This window comes from Pleurodeles waltl, chromosome 2_2, assembly GCF_031143425.1.
Source record: "Pleurodeles waltl isolate 20211129_DDA chromosome 2_2, aPleWal1.hap1.20221129, whole genome shotgun sequence".
Classification (NCBI taxonomy): domain Eukaryota; kingdom Metazoa; phylum Chordata; class Amphibia; order Caudata; family Salamandridae; genus Pleurodeles; species Pleurodeles waltl.
Genome location: NC_090439.1, coordinates 103,246,517 through 103,265,162, shown reverse-complemented (window position 1 = coordinate 103,265,162; position 18,646 = coordinate 103,246,517).

Here is an 18,646-nt window from a genome sequence, read left to right as displayed (position 1 = left end):
TTAGGCCCTCCAGCCTTCTGACTCTTTTTTCTGCACTGCCCGGATGAAAATGCCTTGCAATAGTCTCCAGTTTTTACACTTGTCTGGCATTATTGTACTTCTGTTTTCCTTCCACACCCTAGATTAGTTTCCATTCACATCCTTTTTTAGCATTGGGCAGTTATGCCATTCTCCCTGGTCACTCACATGAAAATGGAATGCACACACAGACCTGCCAACTCACATGGTGGCACCATGTGACACACTATATTACCTCCCATCACATTGTCACACAGTGAGGAACCAATATTACATGGTAGCAGGGAAAACAAGCTGAAAAACACTGTAAACCATGGTTTTCATCTCGTTACCTGAGGCGTTCAACTGCTATCGCCCATTACCGGATGTGCAAACACCACAGGACATCGGTAAAAGCCTCAGCAAGCTTTTGTTTTATTTAGGAGCAGGGGGCCTGAGGCCTGGTTTGGTGCAAAAGTGCCTCATAGGTACTCCTTGTCATAAGGACCCACCCCCTCCTCCAGTGTGATTTTTTTGTTGAAGTTGACAGGTCTGTACACAACAAACAGTGTTTCATGGAGCTAGCCAATTCCAGGTGCAGTGGTTCTGTGCTTTGCCAGAGGGAACTTGGGAGAGGCACTGGAAGCAAAGAGAGACAAAATCACAAATCACAGTTCTCACAAAAACATAAAGGGCAGGGTGGGAGATGCAGAATTTAACCTAAATGTCTGAGCACTCCCATTAACTCTCTGCTTTCCTTTCAACTGCGAGAGAGGGCTTGGCCTGGGGTGGACAGGGGTGAACACTGGGGCTCCTGATACTATGATTCACTCTGTCCAAAGTATTTGGTTTCTATGATGTGAGTGGGAGGCCTCTCCTCACTGGTGGGGGGGCTCCTTTGAGTTTAGACTAGGGTTACCACCTGGCCTGTCTTATACCGGTATGACCGTAATTTCAATGTCTCAGCGGGGCACCTCCAGATCTAGTGGGCTTAGGGCCCCCTGCACAACCGGGGGCAGCAGGGATGTGCATTACTCCCTGGGGGGATAGACTAACAAAACAGTTGTTTTGTTTTGTTTTGTTTTAGACACTTCTTTTGCCCACTCTATCAAGATCACAGCTTCTGTACATTTTTTATGCACTTGAATCTCTTGATGAGCTGTAAAATGCTTAATTCATAAGGGACTGTTATTTAGGCCCCACCTAAAGTCAGCTAAAGAACTCTCTCTCCTGAAAGACACAGCGTCCAGGGCTAAGACCCACAAGGGAGGGTATGCTGAATTCCTTTTAGTCCAATGGGCGTTGCACACCTGATAGTCGCACATGAGATTTAAACACCTCATGCATAGGCATTATGGAAACAGAAATGTCACAGAATAATTTTAAACATTTGCTAGTTAAGCTGATGGGCATTGACTTCTTAGCAGCTAAACAAGCTATTGCTCAGTACTGAGGGGCGGTATAGTCCCTCCTTCTTGGCAGTCTGGTCTACGTTATGAACTTCTCTGAGAGGTCCAAAAAGGAGATTTACAAGTGGATAGGGTGTGCAAGTAGGCACCAAAAATTTGGTACCCTTGAACTTCCAGTCTCTATGACTTTCTAAAGATGTGGATTCATGGCACTCAACTTTATGCTTGCAGAAATTGTAGCATAGTCTGAAATGCAATGCTCTTAAGCTATCTATATGTGCGATATATGCTATTTTTTCTTTCTTGCAAAGGGTTTCTTTTGTAGCTATGTCTATTTGGATTTATAATGCAATAGACAGCTATATATGTATAAAAAAATGGCTTGCCTTTGTGCCTTGCCCTTACGGGTAAGGGTGACAGAGAACAAGCCTTGGCAAACTCAATAGGTCTTGCATATACAAGAGATATTGCCTTTGGCAATATGTTTTGATTGTTGTACAGTAGTGTGGCTGCTGTTCAACATGTCTAAAAGTTAGTCAGAGTGGAGTGGGGGAATTGAGTGTTTGTAAAGTGGATTTGTTGGGGTGTTGTAGAGTATGGGGAGTAGAGTGTCATAGAGTTGAGTAGAGGGAAATAGAGTTCAATGGCAGAGAGTGTCATAGATTGGAGTGGGGCAGAATTGGGCGATGGAGTGGTTTGAGGTAGTGGGATGGATTGGACTGGAGAAGAACGGGATAGATTGGAATGGGGAACAGTGGGGTGGATTGAGTGGAGTGGGATGGACTGGATTGGAGTGGGGTAGATTGAAATGGGGTGAGGGGATTGGATTGGGGTGTATTTGAGTAGGGTGGATTAGACTGGATTGGATGGGTGGTTTGAATTGGAGTGAAAGGCTAAGACGGCCAGACAAACTGACATGCACACTTAAGTGCACTCCACTCTACTCCACTCCCCCCCCCCCCATGGCCCAGCTCCACCCATCCCTGCACGTGCTGGCTCAGCCAGCAGCTGAAAAATAAAACAAAAAAACAAATATTGTTGTAATTTTCAGAATCTGGTTTGTAGCCAGTTGGGCGATGCTCCTTCACCATTGTGGAGTAGCCTCCCCTGATGGATTGGATTGGGCTGGGTTGGACTGAAGTGGTGAGGAGTGGATTGGATTGGACTAGGTTGGACTGGAGTGGGGTGGGTGGTATTGACTTGAGTGGTGTGGAATGGACTGAAGTGGATTGGGGTTGGGTGGGGTGGCTTGGATTGGATTGGGGTGAGGTGTATTGGATTGGAGTGGGGTTCATTGGACTGGTCTGGATTGGGGTGGATTAGATTGGTGTGAGGTGGACTGGATTGAAGTGGGGTAGATTGTAGTGGAATGGAGTGGGGTAAATTGGGATTGTTTGAAGTGGATTGGGGTGAGGTAGATTGAATTAGAGTGGGGTGAATTGGAGTAGGGCAGATTGTTTTAGATTGGAGTGGCTAGTTTGGAATTTGAGTGGGACAGGCTGGAATTGGGTAGTTTGGAGTGAGGCTGATTGGAGTAGGGCAGATTGAAATGGATTGGAGTGGGGCATACTGTTTTGGATTTGAGTGGGGTGGATTGTTTTGGATTGGAGTGGGGCAGATTGTTTTGGATTAAAGTGGGGCAGATTAGAGCATGGCAGATTGGAGTACGGCAGATTGAAATGGATTGGAGTGGGACATACTGTTTTGGATTGGAGAGGGGCAGATTGTTTTGGATTGGAATGGGGCAAATTGGAGTTGGCAGTTTAGATTGGGGTAGATTGGGAGGATTGAGTGAGGTGGGTTGGATTGTGGTGAGTAGTTTAAATTGGAGTGGGGTAGACTGGTGTGGGGTGAGGTGGGCTGGATTGGGATGGGTTGTAGTGAGGGGGATTAGAGTGGAGTGGATTGGGGTGTATCACACAAAAATGTATTAAAGCATCATTTCAGAAATTACACATAATAAAGAAACAATGTTGCATTGCAATATTTAGACCAAGATAATCAACATCTTTTGAGAACAGTGCCCACAAGCAAAAACAAAATAAGACCTAAGTGCAAATGTGAGAAAAGACAACTTAGCAAATAAGAAAGTTGCCAACAACAAATAAAGGTTTTCAGTTTTGTTTGTCCTGCTGGGCATGGCTTTGCCAGTCACAACCCCTCTGTTTCCAGAGTACCAGAAGTTAAAAAGGACAAAATAGTACCTCAATCAGGTGGGGAACCGCTGATGGGCACTAATTAAGTTGAATCAATCAGTGCTTGGTTGGTGCTCCACAAAGAGGAATGGAAATGATGATTGGCCTGCAGTGTTGAATTACAAGGCTGTAAAAAACAGTGCCACAGACACCAACAAATGGTAAGCAACAGGCTACCTCCACGCCCTTTACTATACACATCAGACTCTCGTAAGCGAGGTGCCTGCACTAGCGCATGCACTCACAGGCTCGACACTAAAATGCGAGAACGAGAGAGAACATTAAGCGTCCCTCTTGTGTGTTACTGAATTCCTAGCAATGTACCCCGGGAACGCATGTGTAAGAAAATCTCAGCTCCAGTTGAGGCCTATGTGCAACTCCAAGCTATCTGTGTGTGTAGCGTAACTTGAATAAGTGAGCTAGTAATGTAGTATAACATGCTGCAGAAAGCAATAGAGGTCCACAGGAAATCTCCAGGCCAGCTCACAATTGTACCCAAGTGTCCACCAGAGGATAGTCACAGAAATACCTTGTTTGGAGGATCATTGAACCAGTCCCAATGTGTCTGTTCACCACAACAGAGTCTCAGTCTCCATGCCTCACATTCATTAGAGCCATGGATGCAACCATGCCTGGAAAAGCCCTTGCTGCTGAAAAGTGGAATTAGAAAGGCTAGCAGAAAGCAATGCTATTGCAGTGGTTTCATCAGCGCTGGCCCCTAATCTCAAATGAGGGGTCAAGGGCTCACTTTCTGATCTGTTCTGAGTGACAGGTATGAGAGAAGGGATCTGGGATGTGTTCAAGAGATAATGAGTGTTTTCAGTGGCTTCACTGTGGTGGAAGCAGGAAGAAGTGGAGGGTCATTTCACTGTGTGGCAATGGCAGGGGCTATGAAGAATGTTTTTGGAGGATGTTTTTTTGTCACAAGGTAAAAGAGACTGGTGTTTGTAGGTGGCCCATGAAAACCTGGATGCACAACTCTAACTCTGGAATGTTAACAGCTGAACTATTTTTTTCCTTTCAGGGATGGAGAAAGTTTTTTTCCTTCTTCTCCATGATAACAATGCTAGTTTTCCTAGGTTATGACAAGGAGCAGCAAATCGGCAGTGGAGGCTTACACACGGGTTTGAGTGCTACATCCGAATTACTGAAAACTGCCCCTCTCAGGAATTATCCTCCTAGTTGGTGATGGCCTTGCAGTCAGGGGTGTTTAGCTGGTTGTCCATGGACAGTGCCTCCCTGTGGTTGCTGTTCTATGCCCTATACCTGCTGTCCAAGAAGAAAGAAGCACACCATAAGATGGGTTGTGTTGCCCCTCATGGTCTCCTTCTCTTTTAGGATCTTGTTAATTGTCTGCATCCATGACCTGCTGGCCTGCCTGGATAAAACAACTCACCAGCCTATTAGTCCTTATATCCGGGACACACGCACGTCACTCCCATTCATCAGGCACATTTATAAATTCCTTGAAGAATGCTGTTAGTACTGCACCAATGCATTTCTTTGTGAATGCTGCTTCCGGATGTAATTGTATTGTTTAATGCTGCTGTCTAATGTACATCTGCAGTTATATTTTCTCCATGAAATGGGCACCAGATTGCCTGGGGTGACAGCACCACTGAAACACAGGAAGTGGGAGAGACCATCAAAAGCGGACACCACTCGGATCCAGCCTCCACCTCAACCAATCTGTACTGGGCTTGCTTCTACTTTGTCCCAGTTACCTGTCATTGGGGAGGGCAGTTAGTTCCCACAGGTTCTTTCCCCTGTGTGCTTTTTTGATTCCTGGCCGGAGTGGCTACAACTGAGTTTCAGTGATTTTTGGATGATAAAATTGTGAAGGATGGTTTGGTGAGTGCTTCTGGTGTGTGTCCTTACTTCAGGCCCAGTGACGCTCCTCCAGCTCAGGTGAAACTTGGACTGAGAAATTCTCTTTTTTCCTATGTAGCAATACCAACAGAGGAACTCTTTTTCGCCCTTGCAGTTCTTGTGAAAGGTTTTTCCCTTTGCCTGCATGGGAACAGTACTTGGTTTCCCTGGCAATGACAGGGAGCAGCCGATTGGCTTTCCACTATTTGCTGCCAAGGAATCCACCAGCAACATATGTACACACACACTTAACAACACTGTTGTGGGCTCCATCAGGATCAAACCTAAACTGACCAAGCACACATTTTCAAGTGAAAAAATCTGATCTCAATGTATTTTAACATTTAAAGGGCCTGATTTATGAAAAGTTAGTGCCACCCTTGCATCATTTTTTGACACAAAAGCGGCGCAAACTTACGAAATATAATTATATTTTGTAAGTTTGCCACGCTTTTGCATCAAAAAAATTACGCAAAGGCGACGCTAACGTTTCATAAATCTGGCCCTAAGTTTGCAAAAAATGACTATTACTAATATTGGGTTCCAGAGTAACATGCTACTCAAAGCAATTGCGTTTCAATGCCTTGTAAGGGGTCGTAAAAGGTAATCAATATTGTCATCTATAAGGATTTGTAACACAGATAACAGCACTGTCAGCAATCACAGACTTACTTCAACATGCACAACATCAATAAATTTGAGCGAGAGGGCACAAAAAAGTATTACTGATGACTGCATAGTGTGCGCTTTATTGAAGCAGGTACACATCCCAAAAACATTACCCAACAAACCACAGGCTGAAAAGCCTAAAAAAACTAAAACCTTGGTATACAGAAAATACACCTACTGCTTCTCCTACCCCACCCCTAGCTATACTCCCCCTACACTTATCCCTGAACTTGACCATCTTTTCCTGCACAGCACTTTACATTATGAAATTGACCAAACCAGTTTTGCTTCTTCCAACTCAAAACATTCAACTTCCTGGTTCTGCAACATAAAGTAACTCTCTCCTTTTAACTGTTTTCCTTTGTCCCCACCCCCCAACAGCAATACAAACCACTTAAAAGACTAAAGACCTCTCTTCAAATGCCTACCACCACCTGCTCCCAGTGCCAAAACATGACAAAACTTTCCCGTGCACCTGTACCAAAAATGCAGCCTCCACCTTCCCGTGCAGTGTACCACTAACAAACAAAACCCATTCTCCCAAAACCTTTTTCAGAGAGGGTAGGTCGAAAAATGTTTTTCTCACCCCCCTACCAGCTACCAAAGAAACAGTCCAAAGATATCATAGGTCCTTTTGGACCAGACCGCTCTCCTAAATTTCCCCGGAGGCATATCTCCTGCATTGAATGCCCCCGAAGCCCCTACTGGGTGAGAGAGCGCAGAATGTATTACTGACAACTTCATAGTGTTGAAAAGGCCACTTTATTGTAGCAGGTGCACATCACTAAACCCTTGCAATGAAGGAAATCCACCTACTGCTTCCCCTAAATGTACCCCCCAACACTTCTCCCTGAACTTGGCCACCTTTTCCTGCACAGAGCTTTACATTATGAACTTAACCCAACCAACTTTGCTTCTTCCAACTTCTTGCCATTTTACCATTCCCCCCTCCAACAGCAAAACAACCGCTTAAAAGACTAAACCCCTCTCCTCAAAAGCGACTCAGAAAAAATAAAATGGAGATTTTCTGCCCCACCTCCTACAGCCTCACTACTCTTACCTCAACTTGCTTTCCACCAAAGCACACCCAACAAATCCTCCACTGCCTCTCATAACTGCAATAAATAGAGATCCATACCCATGCCAAACACATGCACACCATCACACTGGAAATAGTGGCCCACCACAAATCTGCGATCTGGGTGTATCACTCTCCCTAGTCTCCTCACCTTGCAGAACTTTATCACCTCTGTGTTGATTTCCCCTTAGCTTGTCAATAGCTGGGGGCCTATCTGCTCCTCTCCACCTGTGTCGCAGAACCAGCTCCATCCACAGAAGATGAGTTCCTGTCAACATCTCCTCCAAATCCACCTTCATAGCCTTCAACAGTGCTAAAACCTTCCTTTAAACCAAATTGTTTTCACCCAGTTGAACCACCAATATATTGGGGTAGTCACTCAAACCCTTCAGAAATTCAAGCGAAGGTACAACACCTCCTATAGCATAACCCCCCTTTTCCTGACCATGAAACCTTAACCTCATGTTGGGACAAAACCAAGCTGTGACCCAAAACTCTGCTCATTCCTCTACCTTTCTGCCATTTTACAAAGGAATGTCCCACAATCCAGACACTCATCCCAGCACTCTCTGGCCCCCAGCACCAAACCTTCAAAGGAAAACAGACAATTAGACAGAGGCAATAGCCCTCAACATTCTTCACTGCTTACATATGTTTTATAACAGTCTGACATCCACCACCCCTGCCAGTCTGCTCCTTGTCCCAAGCAGTCCTATCCTAAAGGAATGAGTCCCATACTCCTCTGCTGGTAGCCCAATATGCCAGAGACCCTTCAGCAGAGCCTTCTCAACTGCCAGCACCAAAAAACTAGATAACACTGCCTTTGTGGATACGGCAGCAGCCACACTGCTGCCCCCTTTCCTTTCTGCTCCAAGCTGGATTTCTGAATGCTGACTTTGACTTCCCCCTGCCCTGGCTATACATCTGACCATAATAGACCTGCTACCCCTTTCGAACCCTGGAGCTCATACACCCTGAAAGCCCCAAAGAACACATCAGATATGAAAACAAAATAGCTTCTCCTCAGCTGTAGCAATCACAGTGAAAAAAACTGGCCAAAGCAGAGGTCTACCATTCTGACCCCCTTTACCAGCCTCCCACTTCCAGCCTTCCAATAGCTGTCTACCCCTTTCTCCAGCTGAAGGTGCTTTGCCTCACAACAACTTCCCCACAAAAGCACCACCAGCAAGCTTCCAGGTGATAATCACACGAACAACCCTTCTCCACCATTGCCAGGATAAAATTCACCATATCCTCTTGCGGCCTCCCAATCTCACTGTCACAACTTCTCCTACTGTCCATAAGCTGCCTAGCATCACCACCCTGTCCTCGTCCGCTCCCGGTGCTAGACCACAAAACATCTGCCACTGAAAACAAGAAAGAGGGGGCCATTACAAATTTGGCAGTCTCAGGCTTGCCATGTTGGCAGTTGTACCTCCAAAAGGCAGGTGCAGAAGACTGCCAAATTATGACCATGGCGGTATTTTCAACAACAGCCAAACCACAGCCAGCACCGCCAGTGCAGTTAGGCCACCACGGACAATGATAGCCACCTCCAGGTCAGCGGAGACCCGGTTCCCATCAGACATATTACGAGGAGGCATACCGCCAAGGTTCCGCCGCGGTCGCACCACCACAGAAACCCTGGTGGAAGCCAACAATATAAAAAAGGAAACACTCACCTTCAGGAAGTCATACTCGTCAGGAGCTGCCATGGACCCAGATCTGCACATCTTCCAGCTGCTCTTGCTCACCCAACGACTTCGGAACCAGCAACAACGACAGCAACCATGATTACACATATGTACTTGTCAATGTTGTAAAATGTCCTACGTACATATACATACCAATCGGTAATTGGATGGCGAGGGCAACACACACATGTGACCCATCATCAACATGCACACTCACACACAGGAACATACCCACATGCACATACATAGTACTCACACTATAGCCATCACACATACACACACACGGCTGAAACACATACCAACCCCCAGATACACGTCACTGGCACAGTCCACACAACAACACACACCACCACCAAAAGACACAACTACACCACAACTGCAACACCACCAAAGCATCGGCAAGCACCCACAATAGACACCACCACTTGACAAATCATACATACAATACAATGTACCATATCCAAACAATGCAGCATACGTCATATCAAACACACATCACAACGGATTTGACATACCAATCCCCACAAACACTGACGCACACAGTACAACCATACAAATGCACACAACACTGCAAATAACACATGTCAATGCAAACACCACACAATACCAAAACAACAACATGTCTCCAGCATACACATGCCCATCAAACCACACACACCCATCACTGGGGGGCAAATGCTATGCACACAAACATGCATGCTGCCCAGATACAACTGGTAGCATAACCACCACTCACACAAAACTTACTTACACACAAACAAAATAAGCCAAGACCAAAACTGCCCTATGAAAATAAATGCAGGACAATGATGTAGATGTAACCTTTGAACCAACAACAGGTTGGCCCTGATATTTATTAAATGTCATAAAAAATAATGTATGTATATATATATATATATATACAGTATATATATATATATATATATATATATATATATATATATATAAAAATATGTATATATATATATATATATATATATATATATATATATACATACACAAAGATGAAGGCCATGGGCCAATCCAAATTCATCCAACAAGTGTAGCATGCACATAATGCACTGGTATGTGCCCCTAACTTGACTCCTGACTACCATGTAACCTCCACAGCTCCACAGGTAGGGTCATCAAGGTGGCAGGCAGGCACCTCAGGTATTAGGAGGGAGGCCTGTGGGGTTGTATTTGGGGTCAGGGTTGGAAGGGGGATCTTTGGGTTTGGGGGGCTGAGGTCGAGGCTTAGGGGAGGGTTGGGAACTCTTGGGAGGGGTAAACATCTTGACTGTAGGAGGGATATGAGTACATGCAGGGGCAGGGGAGGTGTTGGAGGTAGAAGGCCTAGACTTGGGGAGGGACACAGAGGCCCTCATTACGACCCTGGTGGTCAGTGATAAAGTGGCGGTAATACCGCCAACAGGCTGGCAGTAACTGCCGCCAAATTATGACCATGGCAGAAAGATCTCCGAAAGACAGCCAATGTACTAAACCGAGCACCAGACCGGAAACAAAAGCCACCACAGCCTCTGCCTACAGCCAGGCGGAAGTCAATGTTCTGCCCACCATATTATGACCCAGGAAACCGCCACCTTTTCCGGGGCGGTACCAACGACATCAAAAGCCTGGCGGAAACAGAGCTCAGAAGGGAAACGGCTCACCATTGGAGACACAGGGAACAACCATGCTGCCATGGAACCTAAACTGCATGTCTTCCCCATGATCTTCTTCATTCTGTTCCACCATGAACACCAACGCCGGCGAAGATGACGATGGTTGGTACAGCCGCCTAGCACACACCCCCAACACCATACACACAACTAGCTGCCTTACAAAAACAATTTTACCCTGTAACTCAGATGAATAACGCAAGGACAAAATTATTCTCAAAGGTGTTTGTAATAAGATAAACACAGTAGAAATAATAAGTTAGGCACAATAATAGATATATACATATTTACAGAATAAGGAACACAGCCCAGTCCACTATTAGCGTAGTCCACATGGCCACAGGCCAAAGTCCAAGGCCACACATATCACCTGCCTCAACACGGAGAGAACACTGCAGGGACATCAGTTGATAAATAGGCAGACACCTCAGGGGGACGGGGGGCACCTCAGCCGGGAGATGGAACAAGACCACTGGTTCTGGTGGGCGCAACATGCCCTGTGCTTGGTCCTGTGGAGTGTAAGGTCGCAGTCTCTCATATGGGTGCCTCACCCACTGGTTCTGGAGGGGGCAACATGCCCTGTGCTCTTGGTCCTGTGGAGTGATGGGCCACAGTCTCTCAAGTGCATGTCTTGCCCCCTGGTCCTGGAGGGGGCATCGTGCCCTGTGCTCTTGGTCCTGGGGAGTGATGGGCATGTGGGTGTCTTACCCACTGGTTCTGAAGGGGGCAACATGCCGTGTGCTTGATCCTGGGGAGTGCAAGGTCACAGTCTCTCAGCTGGGTGTCACACCCACTGGCTTCAGAGGGGGCAGGCCGCACAGCAGCACCTCGAGGCAGCATTACATACCGTCTGCCGGCTGTGACGGCTGCACAGTGGTGGTGGTGGTGCTGCTGGTGGGGGGAGGCTCCTGCCCATCCCCTGCAACCTCGGATGGCTGCACAGTGGTGGTGGTGCTGTTGGTGGGGGGAGGCCCTTGCCCATCCCCTGCAGTCTCGGATGGCTGCACAGTGGTGGTGGTGCTGCTGGTGGGCGGAGGCTCCTGCCCATCCCCTGCAACCTCAGATAGCACACAACCATGGTTGGTGGTGGGGACTTCATCACAGTTCCTGCCCCAGGCCCCTTGGTGTTCCTGCCTGCTAGTGCAGGCTCCTTGCTCTTCCTGGCAGCTGGGGAAGGCTCCTTTCCCTTCTTGCCTGCTGGGGCAGGCTCCTTGGTCTTTCTGGCAGCTGGGGTAGGCTCCTTTCCCTTGAGGCTGCCTGGTGCAGGCTCTTTCACCTTCAGGACATGTGGCCTGGATCCTTTTCCACGATGAGTGGGTGTGATGACGACTGGGCCCGTGGACTGTGTGGCTGAGGTGCTTGCCTGGGTTCTTCCTACCCTGCCCATATGTGCACGACAGGGAGGAGGGGTAGGAAAGAGGATAATGGTCTAAAGAAAAGCTTTTTGGGGACAGAGGGAGAAGGAATGGGAACGGTGGATGAGGGAGTGGTTGTTGGAGGTGTCTGTCTGCTGCTTTTGGGTACAGGTGCATGGGCTGAAGGCTGTTGTGAGGTGGATGGCTGTTGGGTGTCTGAGTGCTTGCGTTTGTGTAGTGTACTTTAGGAGCGGGGACAGACACAGTGGGAGAGGACACATGGGACGTGTGCTTGGCTGTTGTGGAGGTGTCTGCAAGTGAGATGTGTGTTCTGCTTGGTGTGGTGATGATGCTGGTAGTGGATGATGATGTAGTGCATGCAGGTGTGAGTGTGGACGGAACTGGGTGGGAGGTGGTGGAGGAGGAGGGGGAGGCAGTGGAGGCTGTGGATATTGGTGTGTCTGCAACTGGATGGTCTTTGTGTGAGTGCTTGTGGGATGAAGTGTGGTGTTTGTGTTTGTCTATACCACTCTTGTGTGTTGTCTTGTGTGCATGCTTGTCTGCCTGTGTGCTTGGGATGGGTTGGGGTTGAGGAGAATGGGCCTAGCCAGTGGAAGTTGGAGGGGGGAGAGTAGAAACAGGTACAATGGCTGCCCTCAGATCGATCTCTGTTGGGCCGCCAATCCATTGTGAATGCCCTCCAGGAATTAATTAGATTGTTGCATCTGGGCTGCCAGCCCCTGGATGGCATTCACAATGGTTGACTGCCCTACAGAGATGGATCTCAGGAGGTCAATAGCCTCCTCACTCAGGGCAGCAGGGCTAACTGGGGCAGGGCCTGAGGTGCCTGGGATAAAGGAGATGCCCACCCTCCTGGGTGAGCCAGCACGGGCAACTCGATGAGGGGGTATCTGTGTCAGAACTTGTCACGGACTACTCATCGTTTATGTCTTTGGCCCACTGGAACTGCAGAGAGGTCTTGATTTTTGCAGGTTCTTCCTTTTCCCCTCCTAGAGGCGGCCCTTTCTGGTAGCCACGGTGCTGCTGACGGAGAGAACGCCAAAAGCAGTCTGTGCCCTCCAGAGGGAGTCCCAGAGGGAAAAAACCCAAAAGGGAAAAAACCTCTAAGTAGGAACTTCCTGGAACAAGAACAAAAAGTAAAAGGGTAAGTCTTTCCAACAAGACAAAAAATAGTATTGAAAAAGGCTGGAACAGGCTAGGAAAAAATATAACTGGTGAAGAAAGAAGCAGGAGCGAAGATCACCACAAAAGGAAGTGTTGCAGCGCATGGAAAGCAAGAATCATTCACCTTATATACCCAAGAACAGGAAATGACCAACAGGAAGTAGAAAAACATAATTTTGGATTGGGAATAAATCATAGAAACATATAGAGAAAGACACCATGTTAACAAAAGGTTCCTAAGGCATGCAGGGAGAATGAAGGCATGCTGGGAAGAAGAAAGAACATGGCAGCTGTAGAAGTGCATAAATACAGGAGGAAAAGAAGAAAAAAGAAAAGAAGAAAGGAAATCAAAAGGATAGACTCATGAGGTAAGTGGTGGTGTGGGGGGAGGTGTCCATGAAAATGGTGAGGGCGCGCCACGCCCGCAACTCTGAAAGTAAAGAATGTCAGGGGCACGGCACGCCCAGCCGCCACGGGCTGCGCCCGAGCCGAATGCTCGGCTCGCACTGTGGTCTGCCACGGCACGACAGAACTGTCCCCCCCAGTCTCCGCTGTGGTGCTCCCCTCGCCCTTCATTCCACTGGTGCCTTCAGTATCGGTGAACCCTGCCTCCTGGGTCCTGTGGAATGCAGCTCCCTCCATTGCCAGTGCCTCTGCTCCTCCGCCATATGATGCTAATGCACATAGGGACAGGATGACAAAACAAAAAGGGGGGAAAGAGACAAAGGATGCACTGGGTCAACGGCTGCACCAACACCACTGTTGGCGTACACAGCACCCTCACACACAGGGAACAGGCCTACGCAATATGGCATAGCACTACCAGAGAAATTGTCATCAGCCAAGGCATGGGGAGGGGCACACACCGACAAATAAGGAAAACCTGGGACCCATGCATCCCTGACCAGTTGTGGATGCCTACGAGCTAGAAAGCAAGATTTTACCTTCAGAACCCTAGTCACTAGGGGAACTACGCTGCAATGTAAGGCCTGGCCTAGGGGCACCCGCTGACACACATCCCCCACCCGGATACCACCCTACCGTGAGTAGGTTGTAATGATGGGCACTGTACTCACCCCCTTGCGGCTGCTGTGATACCCTCAAGCGCCCATCCAGCTCAGAATAGGCCACCACCAGTATTCCGGTCATCAGGGGGGTTAGGGTTCGACGGGCACCCCTTCCTCGTTGGGAGGCCATTCCCAGCTGGGCCTCCGCCGTCTTCCGTGCCCTGCGTCTCAGGTCCTCCCACCTGTTGGAAAATGGGTTATTGGTAAGGGCAAGTGGGTATCTACACTTAGCAATAGGCCACTAACCGCCACTTAGGTCCAGTTAGGTATCAGTAAACCCTTGGTAGCTTGACAATGAGCGACAAGGCTTAACTTAGGAGACAGACTGTAAAGCATCCAAATATCAAAAAACAGTAATTATATAAAACACAGGACACAGTTTAAAAATCCAAAACCAATTTATAAAAATAGATTATATTTTTATCTTTAAAATGACACAAAAACGAATAAAATCGGAAAAGGGGAACCGGAGTTATGAATTTTTAAAGAATTATTGTTTGTTTAGCGCCTAGAAAAAAAAAGCGCCAATTGGGTCATCTGGTTGCACCTCGACCGGGGCAAAGTCAAAGTTTAAGGCCGACAGCGATGGAGCCCTGCTCGGCTACAGGGCTGCGGGAGGCTTCGGTTAAAAGTTTACCTTGACACTTAGGGGGTCATTCTGACCCTGGCGGTAAAATCCGCCAGGGCCAACGACCACGGGAGCACCGCCAACAGGCTGGCGGTGCTCCCATGGGCATTCTGACCGCGGCGGTACAGCCGCGGTCAGAAACGGAAAACCGGCGGTGTACCGCCGGTTTTCCGCTGCCCTGGGGAATCCTCCATGGCGGCGCAACTTGCTGCGCCGCCATGGGGATTCCGACCCCCATACCGCCATCCTGTTCCTGGCGGTTTTGGCCGCCGGGAACAGAATGGCGGTATGGGGTGTCGTGGGGCCCCCGTAACAGGGCCCCACAAAGATTTTCAGTGTCTGCACCCGTCGCACCCCTTCCACTCCGCCGGCTCCATTCGAAGCCGGCATCCTCATGGAAGGGTGTTTCCCGCTGGGCTGGCGGGCGGGCTTCTGGCGGTCGCCCGCCAGCCCAGCGGGAAACCCAGAATACCCGCGGCGGTCTTTTGACCGCGCAGCAGTATTCTGGCGGTCCCCGCCAGGCCGGCGGATTCCGCCGCCGGCCGGGGTCAGAATGACCCCCTTAGTCTCTTTTCTGAAGATTTTCTCCAGCGGGACGAACCTGCCAGTACAATCCGACCTCCTGGAGCACTTCTCCGGATACGCGTCGCGGGAATCCTCGATGGAGATTTTTACCTTCGGGCGTAGTCATTTTTTTGAGGTGAAAATCATTCGACCGGAGTAAACCTGGATCTTGACCCGACGTCCCTGGAGTCCTCCTCGGATACGCTGGCTAGGAGGTCCCGGTCAACTCTTTACCTTCGGACGTAGTCTTTTTTTGGGAGATTTTCTTTACCGGGACGAACCTGAAAATCAGGCCGGGTCGCAGTTTAGGCAAGTTGGCTAGAGTTGCCGCAGCGGGTTGGTCCCTCTATGGATTTTTTTTTCAAAAGTTCTCCAAACTTCTCCAAACTTCTGGGGCTTCTCCCAGATGTTCCTTTAAGGTTCTTTTGGGGTCCACAGCTCACCCCAAGGGTCCAGAAGCTCTGAGATGATCCTTGAGGGTGCGGACTACAACTCCCAGAATGCACATGCTGCAAACTCCTTTTTGGCCACTGGGTAGTGGTCAGCTGGTTGATTTCTTCAGGAGTTTGTGCAGGGGACTCCGGTTAGCAATTTTTCACCTGTAGCAAACTAGTTCAAGCTAGGCAAAGTCCTTCTTGTGGTGAAGCCCAGCTGGTGCAGTCCTTCTGAGTGCACGTTCCAGGTGCAGGCCGGGGGTCCAGCAGGGCAGTCCTTCTTCTCCTTTGTTTCTTCCTTGTTGGAATCTGATGGGGATCTGAGGTGTGGGTGCAGGTCTGCCAGTTTTATCCTTGCTCCTGGGTGAAAAACAGGGGGGTCCTGATTCTCCAACCAGGTGCAGGGTCCTTCACCCTGTGATGACCACTTCCCTGGAAGTGTGGCAAAAATCAATCCCAGGAAGCAACATTCTTTAAAAATCCATCATGGTTGAATCTGATTTTTGGAGGTTACATCTGGCTGAGCCCACCCACTGGTGTGGCTAAAAATCACACACCCCTCTCCTGCCTTCTCCTAATCTAATCAAGGGGGCACCTAGTTGTCTGGGGTTGCAGGATGTGGGGGTATTGCTGGGTTGTTCCAAATGTCCTTCTCTGCCTTTGAAGACCAGTTTGGCAGCCCTCCCCCTTCCTGCCTCACCATCTGCTGAGGGGAAATTCCCTCCCACAGGCACATCTCTTTGTGTGAAGCCAGGCCACTTCACACCTCATCAAGGCAGCCTGGCCAGGCTGCCAGAGGTTGGCCAATCAGGGCACAGCAGCAAAAACAATGCAGGACAGAAATTGGCAAATTTTCAGGTAAAGTTTAAAACTCTTTACCTGAACAACTTATATGAAATCCAACAAGTGGAAGATGTGGGATTTATTATAACAATTTATTTGATACCAAACTCTTGGTATCCATCATTTAAGGGGACTTTAGAAATTAAAATAAAGTCTCCCCATTCTAGCCTATGGAGGCCATTCACTACAATGAGGGAAAAACAAACTTGGCTGTGTTTACCTCACCAGGGCTTATGAAACTATTTTTATAAGGTCCCTGCTTATAGTTACATGGCACCCAGCCCTAGGGACACATCTTAGGTGTGACTTATATGCAAAAATAAGGTAGTTTAAGACTTTGAAACTACTTTTAATTCCAAAGTCAAATTTGCATATAACTTTAACTTAAAAGCAGCCCGCAAGGCAGGCCTGCCTTTAAAATGACACTGGGAACCTCAGCAGTGCACCTATGGGTGCACTACCTATGCTGTGGTCCCTAAACCTACATGCCCTACCATATACTAGGGACTTATAGGTAGGTTAACTTAGCCAATTATAATTAGCCTAATTTGCATATTGAATTTACACAGAGCACAGGCCCTGGGACTGGTTAGCAGTACCCAGGGCACCATCAGAGTAAGGAAAACACCAGCAAAAAGTGAAAAATGGGGGCAAAAAGTTAGGGGGCCTCTGCAATCAGCCCTGTTTTTTCACACCACCATTTTCGACAGTGGGTGCTCTGCCTGCCATAGACCCCCAGGGTCCGTACCTCCTTGGCAATGGCACCCCATATACTCTTCTTTTGATGAGCGCTGACCTGCAGAGGCAATACACACAGGAAAACACCATTAGGCCAACAGTCCTGCCTGTACACAGATGGCCCACCATACCTGTTTCTATCTCCATTGGCACACACATGGCCCAGCACACAACCTAGATGCTGCCAAATGGACATCCACTCACCACCCTTACAAGAGGCTTTCACACACACCACTCCATGCATTCATGCCACATGCATCGTGCTCACTGTGTACTAACCTGTTGGTCTGGAGGCCCATACAGCAGTCTTTACTGGGGTAGGACCCCATCCACTAGTCTCTCCAACTCCTATTAAGTGAAGGCTGGGGCCCTTTTCCCGGTCACACGGGCCATGGTAGGTTCCAAAAACAGGTCACAGCTGCACATGCAGTGTGGGGCCTCTCTTGTGGAAGATCAGGTAGCAAGTGAAGAATCAGATATAAAATGGCAGTCACGTCCGTGGAGGTAAATACCGTCACCGCCGGCATAGATCACCATTGGCCACTGTAACCCATAGGGACCAATTATATCCAATGAGGAGTTGCATGGCGGTTCCCGACTGCCTCCAGCAACTGCGCCCAATGTCAGTGAAATTACCTCACTCCCACCTGTCCCTCCCACACAGGACAGGTAGATGCCATTTCAGAGCGGGGCAGGCCCAGGAAAATTGCTGCGTCACTGGTGAAATTAGGACATACTGGACAAATCACACTGACCCATTACAAGTTAACAACATGAAAAGTATTGTTGTTGCTCCACTGTTCAGTTTGTGATCGCCTCCTCACTCTTTTGCCTCATAGTTTCCTACTGCTGCGGATGAATAGGAGATGGAGACATACACCCGTGTACAGACCGCTTGTGAACTTGGCTACACTGGAGGACAGGCACATTATCCTCACCTATAGACTGGACATTGCCACAATCACAGAGCTGTGTGCCCAATTGGAGTCTAAACTGATATCTGCTATCCATCACCTGACTGGATCCCCCCTCTTGTGCAAGTTCTATCGGTGCTCCATTTCCTAGCAACTGGTTCTTTCCAAATGACAGTGGGCTTGGCAGCAGGAATGTCACAGCCAATGTTCTCAATATTGCTGACAAGAGTCTTGCCTGCCCTGATTAAACACATGTGCAGCTACATTGTTTTCCCCCAGGTTGAAGATTTAGCCACAGTGAAGGCTGATTTCCATGCAATGGGACATATCCCCAACATAATTGGGG